Genomic DNA, 17,571 nt, shown 5'->3' with positions numbered 1-17,571 from the left:
TTAAGAAAAAACACTATTTTTAACGTTCATGATATTTTTGATGTCATTTTTGTTATTTAAACTAGTTAAAAAACAGTTTAAAAAAGTTCTGTCTTGGACGTCCGTGTGTCTGTATGTGCGGATCCTTTTTCTTGTTAACACGATAGCGACCGAAATACTTTACTAATCGAGTCTTTTTTTTTCTCTTACGCTTGAGTATGCTCAGGAATAGAACCCTTTCATTTTTCAGGGTCTGATTCGATGTGGTTTAATTGTTATTAAATAAACAAAAATAATAATTAATAAATATTTATGAAAAAAAAATTATGAGGCGTGCACTTTTGGATTTTCCAAATTATTTTATATTATAGAACACAGGTAGGGTAGGTTCTAGGTAGGTATCTTGGATAATATGAATAGTAACAGCACCTGCACCGCCATCTGTCGGGTTTTGCTCCATTTTATCCAAGCTAAGAATAAGTTGTGGTCTAAATTCTAATAATTCTAATGTAATGTGTCGACAATAAATTAAGTATATCTAGCAATAATATACAGTTTTTTAATAATCCCAAAACTGAGATGATACCTGCTATATATGTAGATAAAAAAAAAGAAAAAAGACACCTAGAAAGAAAAAGATAAGATAAAGAAGAGATAAAGATACCTTAAAAAAATAAGAAATCTGTAGTAGACTGTAGACAGTATGGTACGGGAGCCAGGAACAGATTTTATGACCAAGTTCCTCTCAAGCGGTAATTATTAGTAAAATGCATCAAAGTACTTATAGTATTATGTAGCCTCGTGAACGTCAGCTGGAGCTCGGTTGGGGGGAAGAGCGGTTGTAGCCTCCCGTATCAGCTGACGGTTTTTCCACCAAGATACAGCCAGCTGACCTATATATTTATCCACAGTTACATATAAGCTATCATCAGGTAAATTTTTGTTTGAGAGGAAATCACGGAAAATAAATTTTTCTTTAAATTTAACTTTCATGTTCGACACACCAGCTGACGTATAATACACCATATTGTAACCAGCTGATTATTTTTTTTCGTTGAGATATTGGGTTAGCTACAATTTGACAAATTTTTAGCTGAGAGGAAATGAATGAATGAATGTATTTTTCTTCCTACGTGCGTGGGAGGCTACAACCGCTCACCCCCCCAACCGAGCGCCAGCTGACGTTCACGAGGCTTTATAATACTATACTCTGAGGCGTCTGACGAATTATCTCTTGAGAGGAAATAATTAACCAAATTTGCACCTGGCTCCCGTACCAGTAGTTAAGCAACATAAAACCTGATAACTTACCTATTATCATTATTATTTTTAATACGAATTGCTACAATAATTATTTTTAATTACTTTTTACAGAGAAAACAAAAAAGGAGATATATGCGTATTGCGTTTACAATTTAATATGAGGATCTTCTTTCTAAAGAACATAATTTAGTTCCCTTAGATATTTTAATGGTTAAGATTTTTGAACTGGGTACCTAAATGGATAAAAAATGAAATTTTTTCATTCATTGAAATAGATACCTAATGGGTACCTACTATTAATTTTATGTTAAAATAGACGTACCTAGCTAGAAAAATTTGTACGTCCCTGTAAAATCTCAGGTAAAATAACGAAAGAGTGCTCGATTATAAAATGGGTCCGGTTCAAGAATGCACTAGTACATGAGGTTGACGCTCGATTCACGCACCTGGGCGGTGAAAGCAGTCTAGCCTAGCGCAGCCCTTCATAAAATAATGCCTACGTACTTACGAACGAACAGGGCCGTATTTGCGCGCCACTGATTACTTATACTTTTCTGAAATAAAACTTATCATAAATGAGTTTAATCGGAAAAAATGTAATCTATAAATAGTACTTACTTAGTTACCTTCATATTCATTCATGATATTCCAGGACATAAATTTTTTGATACCTTATTATTATATAAATTATCTATTATAGTTTATTTGTAAGTACGTAAGTATTCTTTACTTTTAAATAATTATTATGTGTTTAGTTTCTTACATTTCGAAGAAAGGAAAGCAGCGTGAGCAATGGGCATCGATTTGTTGTCTTTGTTAATTCTCGATTTATAAATAGATGCAAGCAAAGCAAAGATGCATAAAGTTCATTATATTTAGTACGTCAATAATAAACGTCTGCAAAACTTGACATACTTTTGATTTAAAACTATTTTCAATGCTTTTATTCAGAATTAATAATAGTAGGTTATCAGCTCGGTCGAGTCAAGTGTAGGCTTTAACACGTTTCTCTCATATTAAGTGGCTGTGTTCTCGTGTTATACGTATAAAAGCGCTGGAAAAATTCCAAAGTTCGTATCAGTTATTTTTTAAGCTAACTGTGCTAACGAACATGGTTTTAAAGTACCCAATACACTGGCCTAAATATGCCAAGCTATGGCACAGATTACTATAAGTAAATAGTTACTAAGTAAGCTGTAAGCTACATAAAGGGAGGAATTGACTTCATGTTATGCATGTATCGTAAGCAGATATTGCTTATGTAAAACATGAAAGATTTGGTGACATTGTGAAGCGGAAAAAATATTTCTACAAGTAATCCCAAACAATGAAGTTAAGGGGATTACTATGGTCAAAACCGAAAAACACCTTATACATATTGAATTTTGTTGAGGAAACTGTTGGTACGATTGTCTTAAAAAAAATATATGTGATACTCAAGGATATAATTAACAAAGTGTATTGTTTACTTTTCATTTTAGAACGGCCTAAACATAAAAAAAATACATACAAATCAACCCCTTTTTGAACATAAAACGCATTTTGTTGGGAAAACGGCTACATATTTATACATGAAATTTATACCAAAAAATATGTTATAATATTTGTAACAATGTGTATTGATTGTATTTTCAATTTTCATTATTATTGTTAAATTATCAAGAAAAAACTTGAATTTATAATAAAACCCACATAAAACCTCACCTATATTGCATATTTTCGACGAAATTTGACGGTGTCAGTTCGACTCGGACGGGGGACTGTACGTGCGGTTTTTTTTGCAAAATAACGCTAAAATTCACCGAATTGAATGTTTTGTTAAATTAAACCAGATTGTTATAGATATTTACATGAGCAGTTCATGAAATGAAAGTTAAAAATAGGTATGTAAAGATATAAAAATCTGTTTGAAAATTAGTTTTGTTTTTGAGAGGCGTCATTGAATAATATCCAGTGTCGATAATTTTTGGCAGTAAAATATTATATTAGGCCGGGAGTCGGGAGATACTGACACAAAATTCCGGGTCATTTGTAACAGGATGGCGGTTCTACAGGGGTCTTAGTACGCAATGACAAAAAGAAAAATGATGGTCAGAACACTAGTACCGGCGGACTAGTCGCGTGGGCGTTAGTCGAACTCGTCGGATAAATTGCGAAAGTCAAACGATTTGTAACACAAAAATTTTAGAATTTACCGATAGCCCATAAAAAAGAAGTAGGCGGTAGTGACATGCCATACTTTTCTTTGTGACTGAAAGCCCGCCATACCGACGTGAATGTGTTGATTTAAAAAAAACAATTCAACCATTTGTACCAGGCTAACTTTTGCACAGGTAACCATCGTCATGCAGCCATTTACGAAAATCGTCATGCCATACTTTTCGGACAATTCCAAATGGTCGCCATACCGCCGAAAATCTGATACTATAATAAAATCGTAGGAAAGTCAAAACTGACTTAAACCGATAACAACATTTTTAACCGACGCCTTAAGGACGAAATTCTCAATTCAACTGAACTCTGTTGGTTCCGTTACCTCCGCACTTTTAACTGGGTGAACCGATGATTTCATGATTCATAAAAATATAAATTATATAAAAATAATTCCTTTGCAGTGACTCTCGGAGGAAGAAAGAAATAGATTCGTGTTACAAATTTTAAAATCATACATAGTACATTTCCTTCGACAAGGTTTTCTGGTATTTATAATCTACCGCCTGACAACTTAACCTCCCCTCCAGTCAGTTAGTTGTCAGTCGATCGCTTACATTTTTTGAAGAGACGATCAGCGAGCCAATTGATCTTAAACAGCCGACCAGTGCGGTCTATAAGTGCCATAGCCGTGCCTTGTGATTTATTTAAGATTTAAGAAAACTATCAAGTGACTGTACCGAAGGAATAATAAAATATTAATTGTAACGAAGGCGTTTTTATTCTACAACCCAACAGTATAATAATCAAATAAGGCGTCATTTTAAATATCATTATAAGAAATATTCCTACTAGGTATGTAGAGATGTACAGAGAACGCTAAATACATTTGCCTGATAGAGGCCGTTCATGAAAGAGGCCGTTCTATAGAATTACGTCAAATAATGTACTCCATCTTTTATATTATCTCTGTAGGTGAGATGTTCTCCACCCTAGTCATCATCAGGTCTCCAGAATATAGTAGAGTCCGTGTAGAATAAAATTAATTTCTTTGGTGTTTTCTTAACTGTTCCCCATTCTAGAACTTATAATTACTTGCTTAGTCATATTAAGGTCTCCAGAATGGGTCATGTAGTAGAGACTTTGCTTATAACGGTTAATGTTGAAAGATGAGTCTTCCTACATTACATTTACAACATACATAGTAGTAGTAAATATTGTGTAATATTTACTATTCATAAATGTAATATGTTACTGCCTCTCAGAGAAAACATAAATTAGGTAGAAACCACTAACACATTACGATACAATACGATACAGTGTACAATTTCATAATCTTTGGTCACTTTTACTTCAACAATGATGTATATTATAGAGGGCGGTTAAAAAAACAAATTCAAATGTAGTGACAGAATCATTAAGGTCGTTGAACCGTGTAATTGCCTTAAAAGAACGAAGAAAACTACTGTATTTGCTTCTAGTAAAATTCAAGTAAAATACGTCAATAATAAGGCAAATTTATTGAAATACGGAAATAAGGAAATAAGGAATAGGTACATCTCGTCATCATTTTCTTTAGGTACTTAATGCTTTCATTATGTACATCTGTAGTTATTATCAATTAGGTAACCATAATTAAACATATAATATGTATTATCATTGCGACGCAATGCAGACGGTGCTCTCTCAAATTCCTGTTATTTCAAAGGTACCAAAATTCAACCAAATATTTGTAAAGATGCGGATGTCCATACTCCATAATAAATTTAACATCCACATACTTAAAATATTTCTATTCGTAGCCATAAATATATTTTATGGCTACGAATCCACTTGTTATCAAGTAAAACATCAGTGATTAGGCGCTAAATTCTACCAACAACGGAGGGGCCAATGCGTTCATAATTTAAATTTGTAACAATATATAAATATAACATCGTGTCGCATCGAACAAATGTTAATCATGTGAAAAACGACCATTCACGCGTCTCACTGAGACCGGAACACGCAATTTTTATAATAAATCTTACAAATAAAATAGTAGACGTAGTCACGATAAGTGGATTTATTTAATAACAGGCTATCCAGACGCAAGCCCTCCTCGGATGCACATATCAGGTTTTATAATACAATTTTACAGCCGTTTTCAATAAACGCGAGACAAATAAACGGAAATATAAGAATAACGCATTGATTCGTATTCTTTATGTGCAACAACTAGAATTTTTCAAGCACCTATTGTGAGTTAATTCATGATTTTTCTATTCAAATATAACCACGGCGTCCAAAAACGATACAAAAATACAAATAAATATTAATTGAATTACTTTAAACTAAATAATTATAGGAATGCAATTAATTAAGTATGGAAAGGCAGTTAATAAATGTTCTGAAGCGTGTATAATCTGTATTCCGCGGTAAGCTGACCACAGACTCTGCAAACTGCATTGAAACACTGCAATGCCGGTAACGTCGAGAGCGCGGCTTTTCATCCCACTTTTTCACCTTGTTAGTCTCAGTGCTAAAAGGTTTTGTGCTAAATTTTTAATAGTCACTGCGGACGTTCGTTAGCAAGCCTAGGCTAGGATTTCAAACGCAGCGTGTTTGTATTTTATTCAAAACTTTATGAAATAAGAGCGAGTGTTTTATTTAATGAGAAATAGTTTAGAAAAAATTACGTTAGCACTTTTGAACATGAAGGAATTAGGAATTATGTTATATAATAAAAAGCTCTAACAAAATACTTAAGTGCTTGACTTCATGGAAGACTTAAGTAAATAGAACTCACATATTTTCTTAGTGAAAAATTAGCTGGCAAATAACTTGATATTCCATAGCCGCAAAACAAAAACGTAATTCAATCTGCAGATTATTCCATAGTCACTGCTAAGGTCTACTTATAAACTACATAATATTTTTTAACCTCGCGTATATGTAAGTTGCGTGACATCGTATTATTTTACAATAACATGTTGATTAATCTATACTACAAGTACTCGTCGTTGTCGGCTAGTGAAGGGTGCAATAAGAACATGACCGCAGACAGATACTCAGGGCCGGCTTGCACTTTCGGGAGAACTTTAGGCCCAGCCCATGCGTGAAGCACCATCAAAATCTTGTTACACGGAACTAAATATTATATACAGAGAAAGGGATATAAATATAGACACGTTGAACAAGTAGGAAGTGCAACCAACATCATCTAGTTAAATAGCAATATATTACAACTAGAAATATACATAAAATACACGCTAGATCATCTTGTAATAAATAAATAAAATTGTGGCAGCAGTGTAAAAGATTAAAAGAAAAAAAAAGACGTGTGGCACTCGGGTCTGCCGCGGTAAAGCTATTGCATAGCATGCCTTCAAGCCACACCTCCGTGTCCGTTGGAGTTTAGCTTAAAAATTTGACAGTATCTACAAATAAGATCAGGTCACAAAATCCTTTGCATCTGGATACAAACTTCAGTAGTCACAAATGGGGCCCCAAACGCAACAGGGCCTCTGTAAATCCGCAAGGCTTGCTTAGATCCGGCCCAAAGAGAGTACTCGCTCCTTAAGCCGCACTTGCATATGGCGTGGCCGGTCACACGTGTATTGTTGCATGTGTCGCCGGAACTCACTTTAAAGGCTTCTATTTTGCTGAAACGCCACACGTTTTGTCCTGCTTGGTGGTATGCTTTTGAAAGCTAACACAATATGCCCAATAATTGTTTTTGTTAATTTCATTAATTGAGTTTTCGAGCCATGGGTTTGGTATGGAATGCACGCGTGATTGTTTGGAAGAATCGCTTTGTGAACTGTGAAGATGATCCCACGTTTTTCCACCGGCTCAAACACATTAGTAGAAAGACAGTTTTAAAGTAATATTTACATTTTTTTAATCATTAAATTAATATCTAATCAGGGTTATTTGAAAGTTAATTCAAAGCTTACTCTAATAAGAATACTTTTTGCATACGCTATTGTCGTGATTCATAGTTTGTTTCTCCTTCGCACATATGCAAATGACGTGGGTACCTAGTTAAAGTAGTTAATCGCAGTAATACCTATTTCATAATAGTGTAAGTGTAACATCACGCCTAGATAAGTATTTAGGTATTTTCTTCAACACGTTCACGATATAAGCACAGGTATTACAATATATTTGTATATAAGATATTACCTAGGTATTTATTTTCAATTACACGAAGCCCAATGTCTGGGTTCACTAAATTTAACACAAATTATTATTGTTCGGACCATATTTAGGACGCATCAAGTTTAAAATTTACCACCACTGTTTTTTTTATTATATTACGACATATTAATATTCAGATTAAATAGTGTGTATTCTATAAAAATACTTATCATTGATTTTTATTAATTGACATGATCTTAATTTATTGAAATGCATCGCATCGTAGAAAGGGGTCTCTAATTGTTCGGACTAATAAAGTCGATCAATGAAACAGATGTGAATTCATCTGCTCCGTGCACAGGAAGGATAGCATACGATGAAAAAGAGACCTAGCTGTGCTCCGCGGTTACACCCGCGTGACTCTTCGTCTGTTGGTCTTAGCGTGATAATATATAGCCTTCCTCGATAAATGGGCTATCCAACTCTGAAATAATTTTTCTAATCGGAACAGTAGTTCTTGAGATTAGCGCGTTCAAACAAACAAACAAACTCTTCAGCTTCATAATATTATAGTATAGATATAACTACCTATGGGTATATTACCTGTTACTTTATTGGTATTTCTATCGTATCTTAAAATGAATCTAATAATCTATACCAATATTATAAAGCTGAAGAGTTTGTTTGTTTGTTTGTTGCGTGCTCATCTCAGGAACTACTGGTCCGATTTGAAAAATTCTTTCGGTGTTAGATAGCCCATTTATCGAGGAAGGCTATAGGCTATATTATTTCATCACGCTAAGACCAACAGGAGCGGAGCCACGCGGGTGAAACGCGGAGCGCAGCTAGTAAATGATATAAAGTAGGTACCTATGGGTATATTACCTCTTACTTATTTAACTAAGATAGGTATTGGTATGTATCTTAAAATGAAGCTAATAATATACGATAAATATCGAATAATTCTAACATAACTCGTTATTTACTGCGGTTAGAGAATCGATTACTAGTGTGCGAATGGACCTAATATCGGTTTGTGGTAGGATCGCATTGAATTAAATATTGCAGCAAATACTTTATAAAAGCATTTGAGAAATTATGTTCAATATACATTAAATAATATAAATCTACATTCAATAATGTACATTTATATTCCGGAAATATATTTCAAAGAATCCATAATATTTTCTGTTTATATTTTCACTAAATGAACCACGCAAATTCGTCTGCCTAAAGAAGCAACACTATTTTCCCCTCAATTTTTAAGACCATTTTTATTGACACTCAATTTCTGTAATCTGTGGCCTATAGCTAGTAACTATGTCTTTGGTCTTTCAAAAGCTAATGGAAAATGGAAAAATGGATTATCCAAGACAAAAATTTGCAATTTTATTAATTCGTTCAAACATACAAAAAAACTTTATAATATTAAGTACCTTGTATAAATATCAAATGCAGAAATGTAAAAGGCTTTTCGGTAGGAATAAATTGTCTGTGTATAGCGCACTGCGGAAAAACTTTAGGCGAAACTTCCGTGAAGTCTCATTTATATTGCGTTTGAAATATAAAATATTTAATTATTATTAAAAAAATGCTATCCATTGTTCATTTCACAGAATATTGTAAAACAAGTCTATAGATCAGTTGTATTGTTAGCGTTATAGCTACTTATATGCTACTACATAATAAGTATTCTGTGGTATTCTAATAAAAAAATAATTTTGATACCGATAACTTCAAAAATAATCTTAATTAATACATATATATATATAAATCACGTGTCACAATGTTTGTCCTCAATGGACTCATAAACCACTTAACCGATTATAATAAAATTCACACACCATGTGCAGTTCGATCCAACTTGAGAGATAGGATAGTTTAAACATGTAGGTACCACGGGCAAAGCAGGGGCGGACCACTAGTATAATTATAAAAAAAGCATTTGAAACAAGGAAAACCTTAATGATCTAAGGGAAAACCTACACCCTTCTTTGACATTATATAATTTGAAGTATTTTACAAGTCTACGATTCTTAACTTTGCAGACAAATCGGAATTTACGCGAATCGAATTGTCAAAAATATCACCTTGCGACGGCAATTACATTTGTACATTTAAGGACATATTAATAAGAACCGGTGTGAGCATTAAATATATATTTATGGAGTCTGGCCGTACTAGTCGTCCTTATGCCGTTTTGGAGAGCCCACAAATCGGACGGGTCAAAATATAACAAGCTGTATACCGTGGTTTCACTTTTCAAAATCCAGTCAATCCATATTTGTCAGTAACATGTAACTGCTCCTGTCACTTGATGATGATGTAGATTTCCACGAATTCCATGGGGAAACGAATGTAAAAAATATATCCATTGATTGGAAATTAGGGTAAGATGTGGTTGGACGCTCAGCGACAAAATCCCTTGCATCACACATGCAAATACTGTAAAGAATAAAAATAAAGTACTTAATGGATAATAATATTTTAAACACAATTTTAAATATAAACTATTTATTTTTATTTATGAGATGACATTCTTAAAAATATGTGCAATTGCACATTCAAAGTAGAATGTCCTTTAGACATGTAAAATAATACAATTATTTTACTAATAAAAATAAGTAGAAAAAAAAATCTTTTAGTTTTCGTTAATTACTCGAAAACAGCAAAAAAAGAAATTTCCTACAAAACATCGCAACATCCGGAAATTCAAATGTGAAACGGCTTTTGCGCGGTAACGAGACGGAAGCCTCGAGCGAAGCCGCGGGCGGAAAGCTAGTGCACTACGACAAGATATTTAAATGTCTTTTTCTATGTAATAATTTAATGACTGATATTGATATAACATCATTTTGGTTATTTTAACACCCCCCAATCCCCATGTGGCATGTGATACCTATATGTTATGTTTTATTGTTTTTCAAAACTACCCACATTCTTAATTTTTCATTTCATCGTGAAATATGATAAAACAGTGTCTTAAAATTTTTATTTGTTATTTTTTATGAATTTGAGAAGATGAAGTTTACAAAACCGCACTTCGTACTCAATTTAATTTAATAATGTTACTTATGTGAAAAAAATGCATTCAATTCCGTCGTTAAAAAGAAACACTTGGTTAAAGAAACAATTCAATGTTATATCTACATGCATGCATATAATGCATGAAAACATAGCTGTTATAACTACTTAATTAATAATATAGTCTATTACAATTTACCATTCTTATATCGCTCTTTATTTGTTTAAATAAACGCAACTGAAAACAATGTATGTTTATTATTATGCCTTATGTTGAGTGATGACAATAGAGGTCATTGAACCCGTATAATTTGATTTCAACGAGACATTACCGTATGACGTATAATGCTTTGTCCACTTATTTTCCGTTCCTTGTCATTTTAGATGATTATTCACTTTTTGCGACATTGAAAAAAGGTCATTTTTGTATCACTGATGTGTCAAAAAATGTTCCGTACAGTTTTTCCAGCAAATTAGTTTTAAATGTGGACAATTATTTGCAAATTGCAATCTTGTTATTTCAATTATGTACTACCTATCATGGATTCACGGATGAGGACCATGTCATTGATTTTTTTATAAATTTTGTGTATTTTATTCATGTAAAATTAAAAGATTTATTATATCAGCATACCATTTAGGTGTGGGATGGTAAAAGATCGTGCTATGAATTAGCAATAGCGACTATTCTTGACGAATAGTTAGATTTTACCAGCACTGTTGAATATTTTATAGGAAAGTACCTACTTGATATAAGTTTGTCGCACTTCTATAAGGATATCGAAATCCCCCGTCGACTGCTCCGGTTGAGTATAATTAATCACCGATACCTACCTTGCACATTTCTATGAATTAAAAGAGAACATATTTCTTTTGATAAATAAATGTTTCTTTCTTTCTTTCTTTCTTTCTTTCTTATGAATGATCGATTTTAGCTTATTGTAGACTTAAATGAAACTTGACCTGAAATGTGTTTCAATTCCAACCTGAAACATTTCTCAAAAGAAATTATTTTGCACAATGGATAGTTTAAATTTGTAAAAAATGTAACATCCGTCTAGGGTTAAAAATAGCCACCCCATTTCTAGTGCATACAATGCGCACTATAAACTACACAATTACATGAATTAATTCATGTGCAATGCGCCCGTTATTTATTCTCACAACTAGGCATTGAGCTAGGCCTATTGCATTATAGTCTAGACTTGAGACTAGTGTGAAATTCTCTGCCGCGGCCGTCGCGTTTTCGGAGATCTAAACCGGTTGGGTTATGGTTTAATTCAGATTGACGTATTGTTCGTTGGTTAAGAATTACTTTGAATAGCCATAAAGGGGATGAATCAAGTTGCATCGTACAGATGCATATAATTTTTTTATTACTTACCTACACGCGATGAATTTGAAACTTCTTTTAATGTGATCGAGTATTTTGGAATTCAAGATTTTAAGAAACTCAAATACGTACTGATATATAGGCAGTAGAGTTAAAATAATATAATTTTCTTAATTTAATAGAAAAAAGACTGTTCACTAAAAAATGTTTAGTAGTAACATTGCGACGGCCTTGGCTTTGTGAGGAAAAATTAAAATATGTATTACACAGAAGGTGTAAGGGTCATAGAGAAGTTGTTTATACCAGACAGCCTGTACGCTTTGATGCCTTTGATGTCGCCTTTTATGATAATGTTTGAAGTTCATTAAAAATAATTAAAACCAAGTTTACCGGCAGCTTAAACGCTCTGTAAACCAACTTCGATATCTATCGATTTTATTTCTAGAAAATAATAAGTACGCTTAACTAAAGTTTAATTGCAAATAATGTAATTAATTAGATTAGATTAAACCACATTGCAATATGCAATTGCGTAATAATTTTATGAAAAAATACGTAAAGACAAGATGTTCATCTCACGAGATGTATTGAGGCGACAGCCGGCCGAGCTCAGACCGGATTCGAGACCCTAAAATAAAAACATTTATCGTAATAATAATACCGCAGTCACCAGAACAAGTACCAAACGTTGACCCCCCCGTACATTCCCATGCGGACTGGATCTCTCTTAGGGTGGTACCACCAAGTGAATAGGCCTTTCAAACTTATTAGCTTTTATTTCTAACTAGCTTTCATGGGAGTCTTGGGTCAATCGGTCATCTAAAATTGATGGATCGTTTTCTAACACGCCTATTGCGGGTTAATGGGGTGACGATATCCTTGAAGATTCACGAAATATTGGATGTATCACTATCTCCGTGATAACTTTTTTCTCTTTTTATTGTCCTTTTAATACTCAATTCTAATGCAGATAAATATAAACATTACAACTTGTGGATAGGTTCGACAATGTTTTTGTTGAAATAACATTGCTATGTAATAAGCGATTTGTATAATTATAGTGATCAAACCCAGACACCCGTCGGATGCAGTTATCTGTCAATGCCATGACACAGGGTGTGAGCAGTGAGGTGCGCGTTATTTATTGGCTATTAGAAATCGTTTTATTTTGTTTGTTTTCCACTTACTTACTTAACTATCTAAATAAAATATTTTTTTATTATAAATATAGTCTAATTCTGAGATGACTATATTGTATTGTTATACAGGGTGTCCCAAAAAGTAGTGATATACTGAAGCTGGGAGGTAGAGGACTTAAAGGGCTATCCGAATCACCCCCATGTGTGTTATGCGATTTTTCGTATTTTCGGAGTTATTACATCTTTTTCAATTTTTCATCTATCGCCGAGTACGATGAGATTTTTATTTATGGTGACGTGAATTATTGCGCTAGATGCTTGATTTTTTTTGTGTGCTAAGCTGAAAGATAGGCCAATTCAGTATGGTAACATTTACTATCGTTAGATCTTCGAATGGAATAAAAAAAAGAATTAAATGCCAAGAAAGATAAAATTGCCCAGTATGTTCATAACTTCAAGGGCCCATAAAAAAATAAAATCACATAAAAAGGTTTTCCATTTGGCTTTTAAAAACTTGCTCTATCGATCAGGTAGCTACCCTAAAAATTTCATTTTATTATTCTGAAGGCTTCAATCGAAAAATTGAAATCTAAATGTGGTAAGTGCAAAATTTTTATTAACATGATGATCATTAAAACCAATAAATAGGTGTTTAATTACCAGAATTTTTTTAAAATAGCCCCGCTGTTGCTCAATGCAAGTGCGACATCACCGCAAAAAGTTGTCTTTTTAATGTCTGAATGCTCTTTTATCATTTTTAATGGTTTCTTCTGCTACTCTGAATTTCCGGGTTATTTCGTCCAAATTGTGGCAGTCTCTCGTCTTTGTAGTATCCCCACGGAAAAAATTCAATAGGGTTTATGTGCGGAGACCGTGGAGGCCAGGCTTAAGGGCAAAAATACCCTGAAAGATGGATTGGTCGTTGCAACCTGCGCATGCGCCGGTGACGCCTGCTTTAAAGCCTGGCCTCCACGGTCCCTCGACCTAAATCCCATTGATTTGTTTCAATGGGGATACTAAAAAGACCTCGGCTACTTGAGAGAATGCCACAATTTGGACGAAATAACCCGGAAATTCATAGTAGCAGAAGAAACCATTAAAAATGATAAAAAAGCATTCAGACATTTAAAAGACAACTTTTTACGGTGATGTCGCACTTGCATTGAGCAACAGCGGGGCTATTTAAAAGAAATTCTGTTAATTAAACACCTATTTATTGGTTTTAATGATCATCATGTTAATAAAAATTTTGCACTTACCACATTTAGATTTCAATTTTTCAATTGAAGCCTTCAGAATAATAAAATGAAATTTTTAGGGTAGCTACCTGATCGATAGAGCAAGTTTTTAAAAGCCAAATGGAAAACCTTTTTTATGTGATTTTATTTTTTTATGGGCCCTTGAAGTTATGAACATACTGGGTAATTTTATCTTTCTTGGCATTTAATTCTTTTTTTTATTCCATTCGAAGATCTAACGATAGTAAATGTTACCATACTGAATTGGCCTATCTTTCAGCTTAGTACACAAAAAAAATCAAGCATCTAGCGCAATAATTCACGTCACCATCAATAAAAATCTCATCGTACTCGGCGATAGATGAAAAATTGAAAAAAAATGTAATAACTCCGAAAATACGAAAAATCGCATAACACACATGGGGGTGATTCGGATAGCCCTCTTGGTCCTCTATCTCCCAGCTTCCGTTCATCACTACTTTTTGGGACACCCTGTATATATTTTAGTCATATTTAAGCAATAATTACTAAAAATAATTTTAAAATATTTTTATCACGTAACCTTTTTTCATTTTAGTCAGAATCATAAGATACACTTTACAAGTATGTACATCGGAGGCCGGAGCAGAAGATTGACCAATAACAGCTGTTAAGTTTTCGCCATCTTATTATCTCGATAACGTAGTAAAAGAGCAGTTGTTTGGCAAGTTAAAGGTTGTGAATTTGATTACATTTATAAACAACCGGCGGCTGTGGTCTCGTACTTCTTCATTTATAAAATATGGGTAAAATATATGCTGTTATTCTGCTATCAATTTTTAGTGTCTTCACGTATTTTATGTGGATAGCGGGCTATTATTTTATTAAAGTCGATTGTAAATTTATATCTAGCTGATAAGTTCCATTGAATGTTACTGTCAATTATAATAAATAAATAAAGTCCTGAATGGTGTTTTATATAGGCTCACTTCGCGCTCAATAAAACAGTAGGTATATACCTAGTCTAAGTAAGTATGTAAATACTAAAAGCATCCCATCCTATTTTACAGCTTTCCGCATTTCTCACGCAAAAATGTATCAAATTAAATATTAATTTTAGATAACTGTTTGCCGACACGACGCGGTCGAAAACAATATTTAAAGCATTTAAAATAATTAGCAGGGTATTCAAACATACATACTCCTAAGTCCTAAACAGGAATTAAGAGAATAAAGTAATTTTCGTTTTTCTTCAAATACTTTTAGAATATTGTACTTAAAAAAAATATCAAAATACATACAAGTACCTATTTTATATTTGACACTAATGAAGATCCTCTGTGAATACCTACGCCATGTGGTTGCTTGATAGAGATCGCTGAATAAGCCAACCCTTCGATTTAAATATTTTAGTCATTTTAGCTTTTGTTTGATACTTATTAAAAAAAATACCTAACTACTAATTTTTAGTATTTACAAAAGTCGTTCCTGATTTGCTAATAATATTTGGAGGAATGTGGTCTTTTTGCCGCCAAATCTTAAATTATATAGTTAGGTATTTTATTACAGTGTCAAAAATGATTTTCTTTCTTTCTTTCATAAAAAGCTCTTGATATTTCAGTTTCGCAGTAATTTTACCATATATAGAATTTAAATTTTAAAATGTGGAGAGAATACCTATAAATATGTCATGCACACACGGTCTGGACACCGACAGTGAGACAATTAGTTATATGGAATGCGGATAAGATACTAACAATGCGGATATTGTGAATATCACTTATGTTGATATTTGATACTAGTTTTTAATCTTAACTGTGTGTTCTTCGGTAACTTTTACCGTGCTTATTATATGGTTGTATAGTGTGGGTTAAATAAATTATTAATGTATTATTCAGTACTTATATCATCAGGGCAAATAATTATTACACTTTGACATAGGTTTTCTAATCTTAATCTATACTAATATTATAAAGAGGAAAAGTTTGTAAGTATGTATGTAAGTATGTATGTATGTATGTATGGTTTTCACGCAAAAACTACTGGACCGATTTCAAAAATTCTTTCACCATTAGAAAGCTGCATCTTTACTGAGCAACATAGGCTATATTGCATTTTCAAAAAAATTAGAGATCCTTACCAAAAATGCAATAATGTAACCCAAGGTGTAAAAAAATCCTCAATAAAACTTCTGTCATCGCGTGCGCTGCGGAATCTATTGAAGATAGAACAAAAAATAATTTGGAAAATCCAAAAGTGCACGCCTCATAATTTTTTTTTAATAAATATTTATTAATTATTATTTTTGTTTATTTAATAACAATTAAACCACATCGAATCAGACCCTGAAAAATGAAAGGGTTCTATTCCTGAGCATACTCAAGCGTAAGAGAAAAAAAAAGACTCGATTAGTAAAGTATTTCGGTCGCTATCGTGTTAACAAGAAAAAGGATCCGCACATACAGACACACGGACGTCCAAGACAGAACTTTTTTAAACTGTTTTTTAAATAGTTTAAATAACAAAAATGACATCAAAAATATCATGAACGTTAAAAATAGTGTTTTTTCTTAATATGTGTGTGTATGTATTATCTTACAAGTGCAATGTATGATACATGAAGACATTTTAAGTTTGAAAAATCAGATGTTTTGCGCGAAGTGACAGTAGTACCCACCTCAACGCTTCGCTTATGAGGCGTGCAAAAATGTTCTACGGTATTATAGAATGGATCAATATCTACAAGAAAGTCCGCGATACCATATGTCCATCTTCAGTAGTTATGTTACTACAACAACTTTTTTACGTTTTCAAAGTAAATAAAAGTGCCGACAGTAATCAAACCATGTTATCCATACACATATATTAATCCTTATCCCATTAAATGATGTTTTATTATAGACTGTTTCAATACCAGCAAAATACTTTTTAAATGAAAAGAATTGGATATTCCATTCAAAAGATATAACGAATTTTTAAAAGTGTCAATCTACAGAAAATAGTAGGTATACTGTTCGAGCAGGCCGTAGTGCGGGGGTCACGGAGGAATTCTACCAATATGCGTCTTGACGGAACACAGTGGGGTTTTGGTCGGTAGGAATCCGACATAACCCACGGCCCCACGGGACGGGGTAAAGGTGATTTTCATGTGATTAAAAATTAAACCTATAGTCCGACCTATATAGTAGACTTTTCACTGTAACGATCATCAGATCACAGTTCATTTCATTTCAACGATATCGCTATCTATGCGGGTGAAACCGCAGGGCATTGCTAGTCTTATATATAAAAATGAATCGCAAAATGTGTTGGTAAGCGCATAACTCGAGAACGGCTGAACCGT

This window comes from Colias eurytheme, chromosome 5, assembly GCF_061535395.1.
Source record: "Colias eurytheme isolate Ceu_HAF_F1 chromosome 5, ilColEury1 Martin Lab GWU primary, whole genome shotgun sequence".
Lineage (NCBI taxonomy): Eukaryota > Metazoa > Arthropoda > Insecta > Lepidoptera > Pieridae > Colias > Colias eurytheme.
The sequence above is the reverse complement of the archived record's forward strand: the minus strand, read 5'-3'. Positions refer to the sequence as shown.